Consider the following 21,531-nt stretch of genomic DNA (forward strand, 5'->3'; position numbering starts at 1 on the left):
TGCACCTGTAATTCTCTGGAAAATTTTTTTCCCAAATTTGCGTAGCCACCCTGATGAACAATTGCATGAATTTTACGTTTATGGACATAAAAAAAACTTTAAAGTAGATATTCTACCCATTTCTCTAATGTTCTGTAACTTCAGTTAGATTTGATGGGATGTATGCAGTACAGTAAACAATTTCACCCTAGCAGTTAATTAACAGGGAACGGTAGCAGAAATATTAATGCCTTTACTTTCCAGCAATGAGTGACATGATGTGTGCAGTCATCTCTTTATTGAGAATATCTGTGGCTTTCCTCTGACAATCATGCCTCCATCCTGCTACCCTCCCTGTTTACCTTTTCCTGTTGCTTCATAACCTGGGTTGTGAGTAACTGAATCCACTATCCCTTCTTTCCTTTCTTTCCCCTCTCTCCTCCCTGACGAAGGAACAAAGTTCTGAAAGCTAGGAACATAAGTTTTCTGTTCTGTTTTGTGCATCTATTGGCTGTACTGAGCTGAGGTTAGTACTGGCCAGCGCCTCTGTCTCTTTGTTAGTATTTGTTTCACATCTTTATATGAGATTTTCCATTAATCATTTAAATTAAATAATGAGACATTTTAGGCAAGGTTCTGTATTTTTCATTTCAGAATAGCACTTGCAACCTATGTCCTCAATTATTTATTGGCTGTATTCCAGCCTCTGTTTTCTTCTACAGCTTTTACCCTCTACAGCTCCTTTGCTACCATGGAAGTTACTCACTGACAGTTTAATGTATGCCCTATCTTCCTGTCCCTACTTCATTTCAGTGAGTCTTTTCCATATACCCCATTCCTCACTAATTCTGCGGAGAACCTCACCAATTGTTTTCTTATCAGTCTACCTAATCTTCTGTAGCAGCACATCTTTAAAGTTTCAGTTCACTTCTGTTCTGATTTTCATACATACCATGTTTTTCTACAATACAATGTTGTGCTCCAACATCCTCAGATATTTCTTCCTTGAATTAAGGCATATGTATGATACTAGTAGACTTCTTCTGGTGTCCTAGGCACATACAAAACGTTCGCCCCATATGCTTTAAAAAGGGTTTTAAACACAAAATTGATAAGGCTGTGCACATATGAAGTTCATATTTCAAGAATATGGAAGAATCACAGAATTTTATTAAATAAAACACTGAATTTCCATTTTTTTACCCCTCATTTTGTCTTGTGCGGCATTGGCATTCAAGGCATACACATTTGTTCAGATGCATGCTCTTTACAGCAGTACACCACTTTTCTAACCCAGTCTTCACCAGACATAACTACAGCACCACCTCAGCTTGAAAGCAGATTTCCATGGCCATCGTATCCAATCCTGCTACTGCTGGGTCCTTCAAAAAACAACTTAGCATTACGCTTGACGTTACTCAGTATTACCATGGTCCTGAAAGTATTTATCAGTTACTTTGACAAGGCTATGACTTCTTTAAGTCATGCTCTGAAATGAGGTCCACTCTGCCCAACATTTTGTCCACCACACCTAAAATAGCTTCTCATTTCCCTCCCAGTTTCGGCATTATCCTTGGCAGATCTCATGCCCTTCTGCATGCATTTTCCTACCCTATGGCTCCTACCCTTGTGACTGTCCCCACTGTAGGACTACCATCACCTATACCAGCTCTGAAGATGACAAAAGGGAGAGCCACCTACTAAATGACCCATCTCCTGTACCAGCTGTTACGTAAATACTGATCAGCATTTTACCACCACAAAGTTATCAGTTTGGGTGAATTTTTATTGTCAGAGAGTATATACTACCAACACAATATCCTGTTGCAGAACGTGCTCTATAACATGGCAGTCTTGACCTTCTTTACTGTTTCACCATATGTGTCATCTTAATTGTTCCCCCAGACACAAGTTTTTCTGGACCCTGGAGGCAGGAACTGGCATTACATCATGTCCTTGGTTCTCACTGCCGTCCTGGCATTGAATTTTGTTAATTGTTTTGCTTTCAGCATTCATTAGTTCACTCCCTTTTCGTTAGAAAACTTTGTTTTCTGACTTGTCTATTCCCCCCAAAACCCCCAACCCATCTCCGACCCCCCCCCCCTCCCCCCTCATCCTCCCGTCTACCACATACTTATCTTTCTGCACTTATTAACTTGTGCACCATGTTGTGTCAGTAATGTCGGTATTGCATATTGCCCCATCTTCCACCTTTAAGTGCTCAGAGTTTCAAATCTTGACCAGTGCAATCCTCGGAATTCTATCTTTCCTTCTTATCCTATCCAGAAAGTCTCCCTTGACCCAGGGTTCCTCTTCAAAACACTCCCCATTTTCTAAACGTCACCTGTCCTTTCCCTTCGTATCTCTTCCTTTCCCTTTAACCCTTCCCACCAAAAGTAAGATGCACTGGCACTAACAGCTTCAAAGTTTCTGCACTTTATGACTCGTCTCCTGCCACCACTTGGTGAGTTGATTTATTTCATCCAATAAAATCATGTTTTCATAAATTGATTATTTTCACTGTCATTTTATTTACTAACTTGCAGCTGGAGTGCAGCCAAGATTTTATCCATCATATTACATAAGCTCATGAAGATTCTAATATTATTAAAGAAGCAGACAAATTTCATAGCAAAAATATCAACATTATAAATAACAAAAATAGTTAAATCCAGTTCTTTTAAAATTCATAAGCTAAATTCTAATGTAGTTGAGATTTGAATTTACATATTCGCTGAATATACTTATGACCATGGTCATGTGCATTATAACTTCTAACCTTTTTTAATATAAAATAAAATCTTCTGTATCCAAGCACTATTTGTTTCTTTTTATCTGTCTGCAGTTCTTTGTGTCCATGGCATTGTAGCTCAGTAAATATATGATCTTCGTATTATTCTTTCCCTTCTCTCTTTTAAGGTATTTTATTTTTGTTGTAGCAGTGATTGACATTCCAGGCAGGTACGAATCATGGTTCTGACACTGGAGCTCCTGCTTTCAAGTTTACACTCCCTACCCCACCAAACATTCACCAAAATCCAAGCGGGAGACTATCTACCTTTGGATACTTATTTAACATAAGGGGAATCCATATTTTGCACGTAAAATGGACACTGCATTATGCAGGGAAGATAAATTACAGTTGGTTTTCCATTATCTTGCACAGTTGTGAAGACCATCCTGAAAATGGAATGTATTCAAGGTCAGACACTGATTTGCCTGTTGGTCTGCGGGAACACCAGAAGCTGCAACGTGGTAGGGAAGCAAGAAGATACTAAAACAAAACTACTAAGGCTCAATCCAGATACAGTGGTCATCAGTTAAGTGAAATGGAAAGATAACCAAGATTCCAGGTCAGTATAGTGTACTGCCGAGAGCAGCAGAATACAGTACAACAGAAGTAGGATTTATTATGAATAGGAAGATAGAACAGAGTGTGAGTTATTGAGAGTGGTTGAGTGATACAGCAGTTGTAGTGTTTCTTCATGGGAAAAAACAATATTCTTTCTTGATTCTTCATGTAATATTGTGGTAACCAGGTTAACATGTGCACTCTCATAGTTGAAAAAGTATTGTATTGTAGTTATCAGTTAAGAGATGTATGAGTTTGAATGGAGGATTTGTGGTATAGGCAACTCAGCAAAAATTCAACAGTACATAGACTTCTTTATGATTCTGGAGCTATACAGTTGATTTTTTCTCTGGCATAGCACTTTTTCAGTAGTTATTGCCTTGTACATCTCTTTCAGATTGCATACTTTCAACATATTACATCCATAAACAGTAATTTTAGTGCGCTATTTAGTGCCATAATCAGAATTCACATTTCAAGCAACATTAGTCATTTTATTTACTATGACATTAAAAAAGTAATATATGCAACAAATACATTCCTGGAAATTGAAATAAGAACACCGTGAATTCATTGTCCCAGGAAGGGGAAACTTTATTGACACATTCCTGGGGTAGGATACATCACATGATCACACTGACAGAACCACAGGCACATAGACACAGGCAACAGAGCATGCACAATGTTGGCACTAGTACAGTGTATATCCACCTTTTGCAGCAATGCAGGCTGCTATTCTCCCATGGAGACGATCGTAGAGATGCTGGATGTAGTCCTGTGGAACGGCTTGCCATGCCATTTCCACCTGGCGCCTCAGTTGGACCAGCGTTCGTGCTGGACGTGCAGACCGCATGAGACGACGCTTCATCCAATCTCAAACATGCTCAATGGGGACAGATCTGGAGATCTTGCTGGCCAGGGTAGTTGACTTACACCTTCTAGAGCACGTTGGGTGGCACGGGATACATGCGGACGTGCATTGTCCTGTTGGAACAGCAAGTTCCCTTGCCGGTCTAGAAATGGTAGAACGATGGGTTCGATGATGGTTTGGATGTATCGTGCACTATTCAGTGTCCCCTCGATGATCACCAGAGGTGTACGGCCAGTGTAGGAGATCGCTCCCCACACCATGATGCCGGGTGTTGGCCCTGTGTACCTCGGTCGTATACAGTCCTGATTGTGGCGCTCACCTGCATGGCGCCAAACACGCATACGACCATCATTGGCACCAAGGCAGAAATGACTCTCATCGCTGAAGACGACACGTCTCCATTCGTCCCTCCATTCAAGCCTGTCGCGACACCACTGGAGGCGGGCTGCACGATGTTGGGGCGTGAGCGGAAGACGGCCTAACGGTGTGCAGGACCGTAGCCCAGCTTCATGGAGACGGTTGCGAATGGTCCTCGCCGATACCCCAGTAGCAACAGTGTGCCTAATTTGCTGGGAAGTGGCGGTGCGGCCCCTACGGCACTGCATAGGATCCTACGGTCTTGGCGTGCATCCGTGCGTCGCTGCGGTCCGGTCCCAGGTCGACGGGCACGTGCACCTTCCGCCGACCACTGGCGACAACATCGATGTACTGTGGAGACCTCACGCCCCACGTGTTGAACAATTCGTTGGCGGTACGTCCACCCGGCCTCCCGCATGCCCACTATACGCCCTCGCTCAAAGTCCGTCACCTGCACATACGGTTCACGTCCACGCTGTTGTTGCATGCTACCAGTGTTAAAGACTGCGATGGAGCTCCGTATGCCACGGCAAACTGGCTTACACTGACGGCGGCGGTGCACAAATGCTGCGCAGCTAGCGCCATTCGACGGCCAACACCGTGGTTCCTGATGTGTCCGCTGTACCGTGCGTGTGATCATTGCTTGTACAGCCCTCTCGCAGTGTCCGGAGCAAGTATGGTGGGTCTGACACACTGGTGTCAATGTGTTCTTTTTTCCATTTCCATGAGTGTATGTATCACTTGCATTAATTCTGTTTTGTTATCTCAGTGCATGATAATTTATCCTATCTATGAACATAGCATTCAGTGAGTTATATAAGTCATGAACTGATTATAGCAAGTTAGCATACATTTCTGTTATTTACTGTGTTTGTTACAGTATGCTACTCCCAGTATCCTTTACTCTGGAGCCATAGTCATGTTTTTTTCATTTGGAAAGCATTCATTAGCGGTAGGTATCATCATCATATATGTATCAATTTTAACATGTAGGTATTGGCTTTGTAGGTATCTGTGACAGTTCCATATCCTCAATCACATGTGTTATGTCAAAGCACTCGAGTGTATTTGGAGGCATGTTTGTGTAGTACTGGAGTCTCTGTTTGTGAATATTCTTCTTTTGTCTTCATTTTCAGAAATCTTCTTTCTTGATTCTTCATGTTATTTCAGGTACTGCTATTTTTAATTTTGTATTGTGTAAAAATTGTGTAAGATAATTCTGTCGTAGGAATCCTTTGTGTTCTTCTGTCTGTGTGCAGTTGAGATATTTGAAATGTGTTTGTTGAATAGAACTGATGTTATATTTCAGTGACATATTTCTTCATGTGTGGTTCTCTTCTTTCTTGTTCTTCATGCCATTTGACTGAGCAGTGTCTAAAAAGACTGTCATCGAGTTTACAGTGTTCAGTTGTAGAGTGATTCTAAAGCTGTGTCCTGATTTGCATATGTTAGTCTGCTTGTTGCATAGGGTATAAATTGTTTTGTAGGGACATCTTTCTTCATGAGCCAAAATCTTCTTTCTTTATTCTTCATGTAATGTTAATGTAAGTTTTTTGACATGTGCACTGTCACTGGTGAAATGTATTGTAGTTATCGGTGTGGTGTAGATTATTCAGCCATTTTTACACAGTGCGTAGTGTTCTTAATGTACCTGGATAAGTACAGTTACATTCTCTCTGTCAGTAAATTTTCTCAGTAGTTAACCGCATGCATATCTATTACAGACAACATGGATTCAATATATTATTTCCTCAAAGAGATTTTCAGGTGCACTTGTAACAACTACAACGCTGTACTATTGCACATATAAGTAATTTTTTTCTTCTGATTTTTCAATAAACTTGTGTTTGATGTTCTGATTTCAATTTTTTTTGTTTCGCGCCATTGTGTTAAGAAAACTGTAAATAAGTTTCAATGTGGACATTAATGCTGATGTCAAATGTCAAGTAATATTGTAATAGAATTGAAATGTAACAAGTGTTGAGACTGTTGTAAGATGTTTAAAATTGTAACTGTGCGTCTGGTCCATAAGCAGGCAATGTGTTAGGATATGTAGCATGCAAAACCTAAGGTGAAACCCAGTCTGTCAGGGAGCGGTAAAAGGTGGATGGCCGGCGGGTGTGGGAAAATGCACGTGCTGGCACTGCACGGCACAAAGGGCTCAGCAGTTAGTTGGAGTTTGACACTGGTTTGAGCAATACCTTCTGGAGCGAGGAGGCTCTCCCGGAAGACGTAGAATCACTGAGCCTCGGGTATGCTGTTCCAACGCCCACACAGCATGGCAAAAGTCCATAGGCACTAAATGGAAAAGTATTGCAACGCAAAGAAGAATTAATGTGCCGATACGTCAAGAGCTATAGCTGTGGTTGTATGTGTGCTCTGTGCCTCGCCATCTCGCCACCAGCCAACCACCGCATCGATACAAGCAGGTTGAAACTTTTAGTACTGTATTCGTATGGACCATAGAGTGAAGTGTTCAATAATAGCCTAAATTTTACCAGAACTTTCCACCATTTAATTATCCTCACAACTAACCTAGACAGGGTCCTTTACAAATGTTGTCCAATGCAAGTGTCCCGAAATGGAAAATTAAATTTTGTGTTAATAATAATTACTTGCAGACCCACCTATGTTAGAATGGTGTTTAAAGAACTGTTTTCTTAATGAACCAGTAAATGAATAACAAAGGTCTAACGAAGTTGAAAGATAACTTTAATATTGATATAGTAATGAAGTTTAATTATTTCGAGACAGATATAAAGGTATTTAAATGAACAGTAAATAAGGAAAAAAAAAGAGTAGTAACTCATATACTGGAAATCTTGAAAGCATAATAATTTTAGTAATCAATTTTTTCATACAGTTTCAGAGTCCTCCCCCCCTCCTTTTATTCATTTGAATTCTGAAGTGTTCTAAATTGATTTGACCAGCAAAAGTTAAAGTCAATATAAAAGCCAAAATTTATTAGTGTTTTATCTTTATCAAAATTGACATTTTGTGTGTGGCTCGAAAGTGCTATTTGTGGGGTAACCTATGCCCAGTTTTAATCAGATTAATAGACAGTATAAAGTTTTGTAGTGTACATTATAATGTAGTGTTATGTATTCATGGTTTTTCCATATCAGTACAGAACATGAAACTATCAGTTCAATAGATTTTCTGGTTCTAAAATTTGACTGTATTATGCACTGTTACTACGTGTTGTTTTGCATGATTATACACCAACTTGTACAGAGAAGAAACTCAGTTAATACCTAGTTAGGCCTGCAACCGTATTATTATCTAATTGGTAGCTTCTTCTGGGTTGCTTTTGGTCCATCCTGACGTGTAATTGCATTTCGAACTTACTTGACAGATCATTGTTATTACAGAGTGGGTGTAAGTCTGATTTGCCACCATTCAGGTACACGCGGTCGATATCTATACAACATTCCTTTCTCATTAGGTGAACCCTGCTCACTTACCATAGTACAGGATTTAACGTGTATTGTGTACCCCATGCGCATGTTACACACTTGTGTAGTTACATAATTAGAATTCACGTTTCTTCCTCAGGTTACCTTCCATTCCCAAGTGGATGCACTCCACACACTTGCTGCAGTCTGTAATTTATAATTCTAATTTTAGCTTTATTAGCACTTTTTTCCATTTTCATTCATAAAGTAATATATGCCAGAATTACGTATAATTTACACTAATTTCATTTTGATATCACAGTGTCCAACACATTAATCTGTCAATGAACTTATCATGTAGTGACCTATATTAGTGATGTATTGTTACTAATAAGTCTACATATATTTCAGTTCCTTACTTTATTCGTCTCAGAATGGTATTACATGTGTCAATTATTATGGAGTTGTACTCATGTTCATATATTTGGAGAACACTCATTGGTAGGTGTCAGCATCATATATGTATTAATTTCAACATGTAGCTAATGGCTTTGTAGGTCTAAGTGACAATCACATATCCTCCATTGCAAGTGTTATGTCAGTGTACTCAAGAGTAGCTGGAAGCATGTATGCGTTGTATAGAGTCTTTGTTTGTGAAAGTTCATTATCCATGTTCATATTTGTAAATCTAGTTTCTTCATTGTTCATGTAATAACATTTACTTGTGTTTTTAGTTTTGTATTGTATAAATGATGTGTAAGAGAGTTCTGTCATATAAATCCATAGTGTTGTTGGGTTGGTGACCACTTAATTTTGAGCTGCACTCATGTTCGTTCATGTAGAAAACACTCAGTGGTTGGTGCCATCACCTAATATGTATCAATTTTAAGAGGTAGCTAATGGCATTGGAGGTCTCAGTGACTGTCCCATATCCTCTGTTGCATGTGTTATGCGAGTGTACTTGGAAGTTTGCTTGTTTTGTATAGAGTTTTTATTTGTGAAAGTTCACCTTCTCTCTTCATGTTTGGAATCTTCTTTCTCGATTCTTCATGTAATTTCATTTACTGGTGTTTTTAGTTTCATATTGTGTAAATACTTTGTAAAAGAGTTCTGTTGTATAAATCCATTGTGTTGTTGTGTCTGTGATCAGTTGAGATATTTGAAATGTGTTTGTTGAATAATGTTTACATTGTATTTTGGAGGCATCTTTCTTCATGTATGGTTCTCTTCCATCTTGATTCTTCATGTCATTTGACTGAGTATTGTGTCAAATGACTGTCATTAAGTTTATAGTTTCAGTTGTAGAGTGATTCTGAAGCTGGATCCTCATTTGCTTATGTGAGTGCGTATACAGTATATTGTGTTTTGTAGAGACATTTATTCATAAGATAAAATCGTCTTTCTGCATTCTTCATGTAATGCTTTGTGTGTATATGTGTTAGGGATAAACTGTGTTGTGATCTGATAGTAGGCACAAGGTTCTCATCCAAATTTGTTGATGTGTTACGGTAAAAACCTATGCTCAGTATAATATGGAGTCGGTGTACTTAGTCAGTGTTCATTCAGCTGAAGAGGTAGTGGAAAGCAGAGGCATGTAAACCACAAATTAAAGTTCCCTAAAATGAAATTCTGCTGCAGTTGTCAATTCTAGATGCAGAACAAAGAGAGGTGGCCACTCAGATTGCCGCATAAGCCACAAAGCAAAAAGGGATGACTACTTGTGGGGAAGCAAGACCCATTAGGCAAGATCTGGCTGCAGTGAGCACTCAAATTATGAATCAGAGGGGAAACAGGAAGGTAGAGTGAAGGAATTAAAATTCCTGGATCTATGGAGAAGCTACCAACAGAAGTGAATGAGAACCATGGTAGGCAGGAATCCCTAGGTGACATGGTAGGCTGACTTGTAGACTGAATGATGAATTAGACATTAGACCAAAAAAAAATAATAATTATACAAGAACAGCTGACCATGCACAAGAGCAAGTCTCAATAGAGATAGATGCTTAGGCAAAGTCTAAGGAAGATCAAATCCCACAATGTGTGAATGAGGAAATCAAGACTGCTGTTAGTAATTTGATGGTAAAATTCCCATTGACAGTGGGCTAAATAATAAATTACTCTAGATCATGGAACAAACGTAATCCATTTTTTTCTCAGTGGGGATGTAAAATAGATGAAACAGTCAGAATTGTGAAGAAAAAGGTAATAGGTGTCGGTGGGGGGGGATGCAATGTGAATAGAATGAAAACAGAATGACACTGACCTTGAGCCCCAGATCAGACTATAACAATTTGCAGAATGAGATTTTCAGTCTGCAGCGGAGTGTGCGCTGATATGAAACTTCCTGGCAGATTAAAGCTGTGTGCCCGACTGAGACTCGAACTCGGGACCTTTGCCATTCGCGGGCAAGTACTCTACCAACTGAGCTACCGAAGCACGACTCACATCTGGTACTCACAGCTTTACTTCTGCCAGTATCCGTCTCCTACCTTCCAATCTTTACAGAAGCTCTTCTGCGAACCTTGCAGAACTAGCACTCCTGAAAGAAAGGATACTGCGGAGACATGGCTTAGCCACAGCCTGGGGGATGTTTCCAGAATGAGATTTTCACTCTGCAGTGGAGTGTGGGCTGATATGAAAATTCCTGGCAGATTAATAACAATTTGAATGCAAAGTTTTAAATATTTTCATCAGATAAGAAGATGGTATAGATTGTGGTATTCATTTATTACTTTGCAGTTGTGTTGCCATGATCATGCAACAAGACACAAAAGATAAGGTATGTAAGCGAATATATAAATGGCAATGGAGCCCTATGGGTAACTGAAATAAATGATTCATATGAAACCTTCACTGAGGTTACAAAAGTCATGGGATAGAGATATGAACATATATAGATGGCAGCAGCATCACATACACAATGTATAAAAGGACGAGGCATTGGCAGAGCTGCCATTTGTATCCACATGATTGACGTGAAAGGGTGTCTGATTTGATTATAGACACAAGACAGAAATTAACAGACACTGAATGTGGAATGGTAGTTGTATTTTGACGTATGAGACATTACATTTCAGAAATCATTAGAGAATTCAATATTCTGAGATCCACAATATTAAGAGTGTGCTGAGAATATCAAATTTCAGGCATCACCTCTCACCTCGGAAAACACAGTGTCTTCACTTAATGACTGAGAGCAGCAGCATTAGTGCAGAGGTGTCATTGCAAACAGACAATTATGTCACATGAAATAATCACAGAAATCAGTGTGGGATATAGAACAACTATATCTGTTAGGACAGTGCTGTGAAATTTGGCGTTAATGGGCTGTGACAGCCGACCACCAATATGAGTGCTTCTGCTAACAGCACAACATTGCTGCAGCACCTCTCTTGGGCTTTTGAACATATCAGCTGTTCTCTAGACGACCAGAAAACTGAAGCCTGGTTATATGAGTCTCAATTTGAGGCAGGTAGAGCTGACATTAGGTTTCAGGTACGGCACATACCCCACAAAGTGATGGACCCCGATTGTGAACAGGACACTTTGCAGGCTGGTGGTGGTTCCATAATGGTGCTGACTATGTTTACATGGAATAGACTGGGTTCTCTAGTCGAACTCAACCAATCATTGACAGGAAGTGGTTGTGTTCAGCTACTTGGAGACCGTTTGCAGTTCATCATGAACTTCATGTCCCTAAACAACAATAGAATTTTTGTGGATGACAGTACACCATGTCACTGAGCCACAGTTATTTGCAATTGGTTTGAAGAACATTCAGAACAATTTGAGTGAATAAACGGACACCCAGTGTGTCCAACATGAATTCTATCAAACATTTATGGTACATAATCAAGAGGTCAGTTCATCTACAAAATCCTGCTGGCAACACTTTTGCATTTATGAATGGTTATAGAGTCAGTATCTCTCAATATTTCTGCAGAGGACTTACTATGACTTGTTGAGTCCATGCCATGTTGAGATGGTGCACTACTCCAAGCAAAAGGGGGTTCAACACAATATTAGGAGGTATCACATGACATTTGACCCCTCAGCATATGAGGATTTTGAAAAGGCATTTCTTGCCCAATCAGGGTCCAGTGGTATACAGGTAATATAATGAAAGAAAGTTTTTATTTAGAGCCTTCTCTTTTCAAATTGGAAGCTTGTGCCAATATTTTGAAAAATAGCTTAATATGGCATGCTACTACGATAGAGGATGTTCCAGTAACTATTGTTCTTGTGTTTTGTAGTATGATTTCAGTATGATTTCAAGAAGTTCTTTCAGTAAAGTGTCCACAAAAACCAAGTTGCATGGCATTCCTGTACAGGACTTCAAGATTATTGCAGGCACTTGCATGCGATCCAGAAATGTTAGAATGATGGAGATGTCAATAAAACTAGAAAATGTAGCAATACCATGCACCCTACTAGTAGCTGAGGACTTGATTGTTGGCTGTATTCTGAGCCTTTATTTTATCTGCAGGGACACAATATTGACTTCTCTACTGGTAAGATTTTCTTTCTCACCGACAGTGAAAGATCTAAAGTGGAGCTGCTATGGAAGTACGGTAGGCACAGTCAGTAGTGCTAAGGTTTTCATATCAAATTCAATTGTTAAAAAACAATACAGGATAAGATCATTTCTAATCCTGTTGAACAATGAAGTCGATGTCACATTACAAGTATAACTGAAAGTAGAAGAGCCAGGGAACCTCACCAGCAAGGGTAGACAGCAGTAGCATGGAATCAGTGTGGGGATACAACTGAAGAAAATCCTGGAATAATCCAAGGAAATACATGTGAACTTGTACAACAGTTTCTATCTTACCACATGGTCTCAGTGAAAAGCACTAGATAATTAAATTGGAAGGATGTTTTGAGAACATATGAGGTTTGTAAGGACATATTGTCATGACCAGCAAACTCTACAGATTAACTACATGAAACCATTTGAAGAGGTAGTGAATCATCTGCCTCCTTTCTCAACACACTACACAACAGCAGAGCTAATGTTTCACATGAGGGGAAAGAATGAATGGATGGACCAGATCCCACAGGTTGCCAATGACAGAGATTAGCAGGAGAAAAGTTTCAGAAACCTTTGATCAGTTTGAGACAAAGCAATCAGAAGAAATCACAAGTGTGACAAGAAAGTGGTAAAAATAGTAAGGTATCTAGAGGTGAAGGAAATATTATTAAGAAGTCATCCACCTTTTCAACAAAAGTAACAAAGTGTGGCAGCCACTGTATATGGGACATTTTTTCATTCTAAGAATTTCAAATTCTGGTGCATATTTATTAGGGAACTCGAGTCGTCATTGAAAGATTTATGGAAATGTTATTTGTAGAGGAATTAGTGTGCATCATTGTAGGAACACAGGATCAATTGGAATGGTTAAGCAGAATATTTGCAATAGTGCAATGCATAAAACATGATTTTTTTTATTTTACAACATGATATTTTTAATTTAGGCTTAATATATATATTTGGTTTTGTGACTATTTGACATGGGTTTATGTATTGTGGTCTGTAGCAGGTAAGTATTACCCTATGAAATATGCAGAAGCTCATGAATGATCTTGAATTATGTTTAGTCATGTCCTTAGAATACACACAGTCATTTTTCATAGTAATAAGGTCTGTTTAAATATGACGCATATTATTACAAAATAGTATAAGACAAATTTCTCTGTCTATGTAGAGTGAACAATTCTGAGCTGGGCAGTCTTCAGATCACTATGTGGTACATCTACATCTAGATGATTACTCTGCAATTCATGATTAATTGCCTGGCAGAGTGTTCATCAAACCACCTTCAAGGTGTTTCTTTAATGTTTCACTATCAAACAGCAGTCAGGAAAAATGAACATTTAAGTACTTCCATACAAGCTCTGTTTTCTGTTATTTTACTGTGATGATTATTTCTCCTTATATAGGTGGGTGCCAACAAAATATTTTCACACACTGAGGAGAAAGTTGGTGATTGGAATTCCACGAGAACCTCCCACTGTGACAAAAAATGCCTTTATTTTAATGATTGCCTCTCTAACTCATATATCATATAGCATGGCACTACTCTATTCCCTATTTCATGATAATCCAATATGAGTTCACCTTCTTTGAACTTTTTCAATGTCCTCCATGAGTTGTATCTGCTGCAGAACCCTGACTGCTCACCAATACTCAAGATGTGATTGGAAGTGTGTAGTGTAAGTAGCCTCTTTAGTAAATCTGTTGCATATTTTAAGTGTTCTGTCAATAAATGACAGTCTTTGGTTTGCTTTCCCCACAACATTATCTATGTGATCATTCCAATTTAAACTATATGTAGTTGTAATCACTAAGTACTTAGTTGAATTGATAACCTTTAGATTTGTGTGATTTATCCTGTAAACAAAATTTAGCAGAATCCGTATAGTATTCATATGGATGACTTCATACTTTTCACTGTTTAGAGTCAGTTGGCACTCTTTGCACCACACAGATATCATGCCGAAACGATTTTGCATTTTGTTTTGATCATCTTATAACTTTACAAGGCATTAAATGGCAGCATAATCTGCAAACAATCTAAGAGAGCATTTCAGATCATCTCCTAAATTGTCTATGGAGATCAGAAAGAGCAAAGGGCATTCAACACTTTCTTGGGGAATGCCACATATTGATTCTATTGTACTTGATGACTTTCCATTGATTACAGTCAACTATGACCTTTCTGACAGGAAATCATGAATTCATTCACACAATTAGACAATTCACCACAGGCAAGCAATTTGATTAGGACTCACTTGTGAGAAAAGATGTCAAAAGCCTTATGGAAATATAAAAATATAAACCAGATTAATGAATGTAACAAGTGGCTCTAATGTGAAGTACATTTCAATGATGATAGTTGTTGGTTTAGAAGTTGGTGTAGCTTGTGATTAAACTGCACCAACATTGGTGCAGGTAGGATATGTCATAGAATTTGGTGGGATGTCTTCTACACTCTTAAGTTTCATCCTTCTTCAGAGATGCATGCTTGATTTCTGAATACTGACCTTGGATGTTTGGCATAATATATTTTTCATTGTCTAAGATTAAGCTACTTGCTCCACATGTTAGCTCATTGAAATGAATTCATGAAGATGTGAGGTGTTACTGTTGAATTACTGTAGTTGTCATGATTTATGGAACTTTTATGAGAGGGGTTTACATAAATATGAGGAACAATAAACATCAAGAGAAAATGTTGTTGAATTTTTGACAATAAAGTGGGCATAAAAAATTAACATATGTGAGTACAGTGTTTTGAAGAAGGGAACACATTCAGTGCACACAAACTGTATCAAATGACAGATGATCACTCATGAATGGGGTATGACAATTGGCCCATAAAGACTGTATTGTTGCCACTGAAGCAGAGCTAATGTGTATAAGGATGCTGTTTTATTTGGATTTGTGAAATGTACCACTGACAGTCTGTGACTGTGCTGTATTGGCATTAACCAGTTTGCCAGAGAAATTGGGGTTTCTAATGACAGTCTAAGGGATATTTACTGTTGCATAAGAATTAACGTTCTAATTAAACTTCTCCCAAATCCAACGAATTCAGCGTACCTGATAATTTAAAATTTTTGGTCAATATGGTGCTGGGTGAAATTTCCTCATGTAAAGGTGTCTCAGTTACTATAAAATGTGATAGTGATGTGTGTAAAGTTTGTTTAAAAATCGTTATGCGAGGTACCCTGTGTATCGAGTGGAAGTCATGGTACCACGGTAAGTGTGTAAAAGTGAATCTGAAGTATATAAAAGTTGATCAATTCTGGATATGCCATCAGTGCTTTATGAGTGCTTGAAAAAAAATAATTAACACACTAAAATCAAAAGAAACAATAATAATTGTTCTTACATACGATTTAGTGACTACTACCATGTAATACCATGAACTCCAGAAGAAATATCAAGAACTGGTAATAAAATACTAAGGATTGGAGTAAAATCATCACATAGCACAAGATGTTGCAGCAAACGGCCTTTCTATGCAGAAAACATGGCATGTGCTGGCTAAAGCATGTTAACAAACAGTAAGTGCAGCTCTGGTGATACTGCTATCAAATAAATACTTGATTCTACATGAAGACTGTAATAAAACAGCAACCACAGACAAACCAGAATCAGTCACAAAATGTCCAATAAAGTGTACAGTCAAGAAAAGGAAATATGAAAACACCATAACAGCTCCATAACAACAAAGTCAGTCACAGCCACAGTATGAGCATAGCCACCATCATCACTTGAACAAGAAGAGGCAGTGCCAGAATCATCTTCGGCAAAAACAGCAAGAAAATGTGAAGGTCCAACAGAAGAAACAGTGGTCACTGCATCTATCAGTAGGATAACTGTAACACTTCTTCACCAAAAGTATGTTTAGACGAAGGCAAGAGAAATGTAAAGTTTTCAAGGTAAGCTGTGCTCAGTGCTTCTCAGTCTTCCACCAAAATATGCAATGCATAAGAAACAAACTGCAACAATTAGAAGTGTCTATTGATAGCTCACTTGTTTGCATAACAGAACATTGGTGTAACAGTTCAGAATTAACAAATGTAGCACTAAATTCGTAAAGTCAAGCCTGTCATTACAGTAGAAGCACTGTGAAATGTGGTGGATCATGCATATATGTGAAGGAGGGGATTATATATAAAATAAGAAATGATGTTTTGGTATTAAGTGAGGAGAAACACATAGAAATATCTTATTTTGAGATAAAAAAATCTAGATGTATTCCAAAGACTAACTGTACTATGTATTTAATGTGTTCCCAGTGGTGACATGGACACATTCACTACAAAGTTAACTGAAGCATTAGATATGGTCTCTAGCCCCAAAAGCAAAATCATCATTTGTGGAGATCTAAACATTCACATGATGGACCCACATAAGTCATACCACAGTTTTCTGAACATTATGTACACCTATGGTATATTACCGTTAAGTAACACTGCCACTAGGATAACCATACATTCAGCATCAAGTACTGACCATATGCTAACAGACATAGAGAAAGATAGGTGTGACATTGTCATAGATGACCTTGGTATCTGAGACCATTCAAGTCAGTTATTAAAATTAGCCATAGATTTAAATAATAACACTAAAATACACAAGTACAGTGTGGTTTTCTCTGAGAAAAAAAGATCTCTATTTGCCTCACTAATTAACAGTGAAACATGGGAGGAAGGGTACAGAGAAACTACTATAAATAGGAAGTTTTCTAATTTTATGTCAATTTTAAATTCAGATTTGAAGAAATGTTTCCTAAAGTTCTAAGAATCACTAAATCATGCAACAGTAACAACTGGGTAACCAATGGCATAAGGAAATCTTCTGAAACCCTTAAGCACCTTAGCTCAATGCACCTTAACGATTCAGCATTTCATAACTATTATTATACATAGAGAAAAATCTATAGAGAAGTATTTTTAGCAGCTAAAATGTAACAAAATGTCAAATTTATAGAAAAAACTAATAATAAAATCAAAGTAGCATGGAAAATCACCAAACAGGCAACTAATAGGAAAAATTAAAGACAATAAACATGTAGTTTCAACACAATGATACCAAAATAAATGACCCCAAAAAACTAGCAAACTTTTCCAATCAGTATTTCAGCAGCATAGTAACCAGACTACAACAGAAGTTCAACAAAACAAAGCATTTACAAACTTTGAGCAAAATACCACACACAATGATGCAACTATCAACCACAGCAGAAGTATACAATGTTGTGAGTAACCTAAAATGTAAATATTCAGCAGGCATAAATGAAGTACCTGCATGCTTACTGAAGGACTGCATAGACAACAGTAAATTTAGTGCACATCATCAATTAATTCTCTCCGCAGGTTGCTTCCCAGACATACTAAAGCATGCAAACATCCTACCTATACATAAGAAAGGTGACCCAGAAATCATAGAAAATAAAAACAAGTTTCGTTAGTCTCATCTTTTTCAAAAGTTATAGAGACCATAATGAAAAACAGGCTCATGGGGTACTTAATGAAGTTCAATCTTCTCAGTAAAGAGCAATTTGGTTTCCGGGCTGGCAAAAGCACAAATTCAACTGTTGCTCATTTCTAAAACGTTATCCTTGAAGCACTAGACAAAGGAGACCACATAACAGGGATCTTCCTCAATTTGACCAAAGCTTTTGACAGAGTAGACCACACAATTTTGCTAAATGAGCTAAATGCACTAGGACAAGAGGAGGCACAAACATGTGGTCTCATTCATACCTGCAAACATTCAACAGGTGAGGGTCACTGAGACTAACTCCAATCATACCTTTTCATACCTTTCAGACCCAGAATACATCATTACTTGAGTCCTCCAAGGAAGTGGCCTGGGAATCCTCTTTTTAATATACGTCAACGATTTTCCACAAAGTGTCAAACTTGGTGAATCAGTACTGTTAGCTGACGACAGAAACATCTTAATCAAAGTTGAGTTGCCAAGTGTATTCAATGGAAAAACTGAGGAAACCTTAAGCATGTATGCCAGTGGATGGAGGCTAACAAATTAACAATAAATGTGAAAAAAAGCCAACAGTATTAGTTTCCACTTAAACAGAAAACCAAACAGTACCAAGCTAAAAGTTAATGACGAGCACATGAAACGAGTACCAACAACAGAATTTTTTAGACATGCATGTCGACTCTCATCTAAATTGGACCGAGCACAGTGCGGCACTGTCTGCCCTCAGTAGCTGAGTGCTCATCATTACAGAATGTCAATCCTAAGGGCACGGGTTCGATTACCGGTTGGGTCAGAGATTTTCTCCACTCAGGGAACTGATTGTTGTGTTGTCCCAGTCATCATCATTTCATCCTCATCGATGCACAGGTTGCTGAAATGGTGTCAAATTGAAAGACTTGTGCCCAGCAAACAGTCTACCCAATTGGAGGCCCTAGTCACATGACTGCGGTACTTGGAAAATGAATAGCTTGAACACGCTATGCACTTAGGATAATAAATTCAGTGTGTAGTAACTTGAGTACTAGAACTGCATTTTTTTGCATATGTCCACTCTATAATTAGTTATGACATATCCTTCTGGGGAGCAACAGAGCAGAACAGAGTAATAATATTTAAGTTGCAAGAAAGGGCTGTACAAATCAGCAATAGATCCCATTGCATGGACTTATTCAGATCTTTGGGTATATTGACAGTTCTGTGTGAATATAATTTTGCAGACAGTGATATACATAAAAAATGCATTGACTAGTTCCTAATAAACTGTCCCATACATGAACATGAAACCAGACACAGGCAACACTTACACCTCTATAGGAAAAACAAATAAAAATCCTCAAAATAGCATGTTACACTATGGAATGAAACTGTACAAAAATCTTCCAAGAGAAATCAAAGACATAAGCGAAATAGATAACTTCAGGAAATTGCTAAAAAAGTATCTCTTGGAAAAGTGTTTTTATACTGTCAAGGATTACTTGGAATGATGTAAATATACAGCTATATGTAAAAATTATCAACTGTGTTAATAAGTGATTTAAAAATTTATCTTTATGTTACAACATTCATGAATTCCGATTGTGATAACTATAAATTTGTTTACTTATTGCATATACTCATTTGACAAGATCCATACAATCCTGATTGCTATGGATGGACAAATAAATAAATAAAAACAAATTACTCTGCACAAATTATTGTTGATAAACAAATAAATTTCCTTAAAGTTATTCATATCAATAAAGTTTTGCTCTTTTATGTTCAACTACATTGTGTATTCACATGCCATCAGTGCTGACATGGCATAATGGGGATCAGATCACCATCATGCTACCATCCCTTGGATCAACCGTATTTACTGTTCATCCCAGATACTGGATGAAATCAAGAAGGGCTTCACTGTCCCCCACACGAAATTCATCATCACCTTACCTTCAGTTTTCTTAGGGACATCATATTGATGTACTACATCTACATCTACATGACTACTCTGCAATTCACATTTAAGTGCTTGGCAGAGGGTTCATCGAACCACAATCATACTCCAGAATGAGATTTTCACTCTGCAGCGGAGTGTGTGCTGATATGAAACTTCCTGGCAGATTAAAATTGTGTGCCCGACCGAGACTCGAACTCGGGACCTTTGCCTTTCGCGGGCAAGTGCTCTACCAACTGAGCTACCGAAGCACGACTCACGCCCGGTACTCACAGCTTTACTTCTGCCAGTATCCGTCTCCTACCTTCCAAACTTTACAGAAGCTCTTCTGCGAAACATGCAGAACTAGCACTCCTGAAAGAAAGGATACTGTGGAGACATGGCTTAGCCACAGCCTGGGGGATGTTTCCAGAATGAGATTTTCACTCTGCAGCGGAGTGTGCGCTGATATGAAACTTCCTGGCAGATTAAAACTGTGTGCCCGACCGAGACTCGAACTCGGGACCTTTGCCTTTCGCGGGCAAAGGTCCCGAGTTCGAGTCTCGGTCGGGCACACAGTTTTAATCTGCCAGGAAGTTTCATATCAGCGCACACTCCGCTGCAGAGTGAAAATCTCATTCTGGAAACATCCCCCAGGCTGTGGCTAAGCCATGTCTCCACAGTATCCTTTCTTTCAGGAGTGCTAGTTCTGCATGTTTCGCAGAAGAGCTTCTGTAAAGTTTGGAAGGTAGGAGACGGATACTGGCAGAAGTAAAGCTGTGAGTACCGGGCGTGAGTCATGCTTCGGTAGCTCAGTTGGTAGAGCACTTGCCCGCGAAAGGCAAAGGTCCCGAGTTCGAGTCTCGGTCGGGCACACAGTTTTAATCTGCCAGGAAGTTTCACAATCATACTATGTCTCTAGCGTGGAAATATTAATACCTTAACTGTCCATCCATGGGCAATGTTGAATGGTGCACTTAGCTCTCTCTGGACAATTTTACAGGGCCCGTTATTATGGTGCCAGATCTGTGTTCTGCTCTGTCTGCACATCACAAATCATGATCTTTCCATCCATTACTTATCTGTTGCTCTGGAACAAATAGGCTGCTATTTTCCTGTCAAATATTTTTTTTTACTATGAAACATCATAAGCTGCTATTTTCACAAAAAACCTTTTTTTTCCCTTTGAGACATTTGAGTTCACTGTATTCCTATCTATAATATTGGGAGTCATGTTTTTAATGTTCTCTACTCTTATACATATACTTTCTGGTGGAAGCAATTTTGTATTCATATTCCTGAGCTTAGCATAGAACCTTCCTTTGAGAAAAGCGCTACACAGAAAACTTATCAGTAAATTTACTCAGTTTTTATACTACTAAATGGAATATTCACATTTTCCTGATTATGTATGTTAAAGGTCAATTTAACATCATCTCAGAAATAAGATTTGGTCTTCTTGTTATATTCATATAATTCTATCCTTACAACTATTCTAATTATTGAAATAAAGACCCACTATTTTGCAAAAATAAACAGGTAAATACACTTGTGGTTAGAGGGTTAAGATTCTGCTCTCCTGGGTGGAGGACAGTGTGGTACAACTTTTTATATTTTGTTAATTATGCTCATACTGTGTTCCAGAGG

This window comes from Schistocerca gregaria, chromosome X (genome assembly GCF_023897955.1).
Source record: "Schistocerca gregaria isolate iqSchGreg1 chromosome X, iqSchGreg1.2, whole genome shotgun sequence".
NCBI classification, from domain to species: Eukaryota; Metazoa; Arthropoda; class Insecta; order Orthoptera; family Acrididae; genus Schistocerca; species Schistocerca gregaria.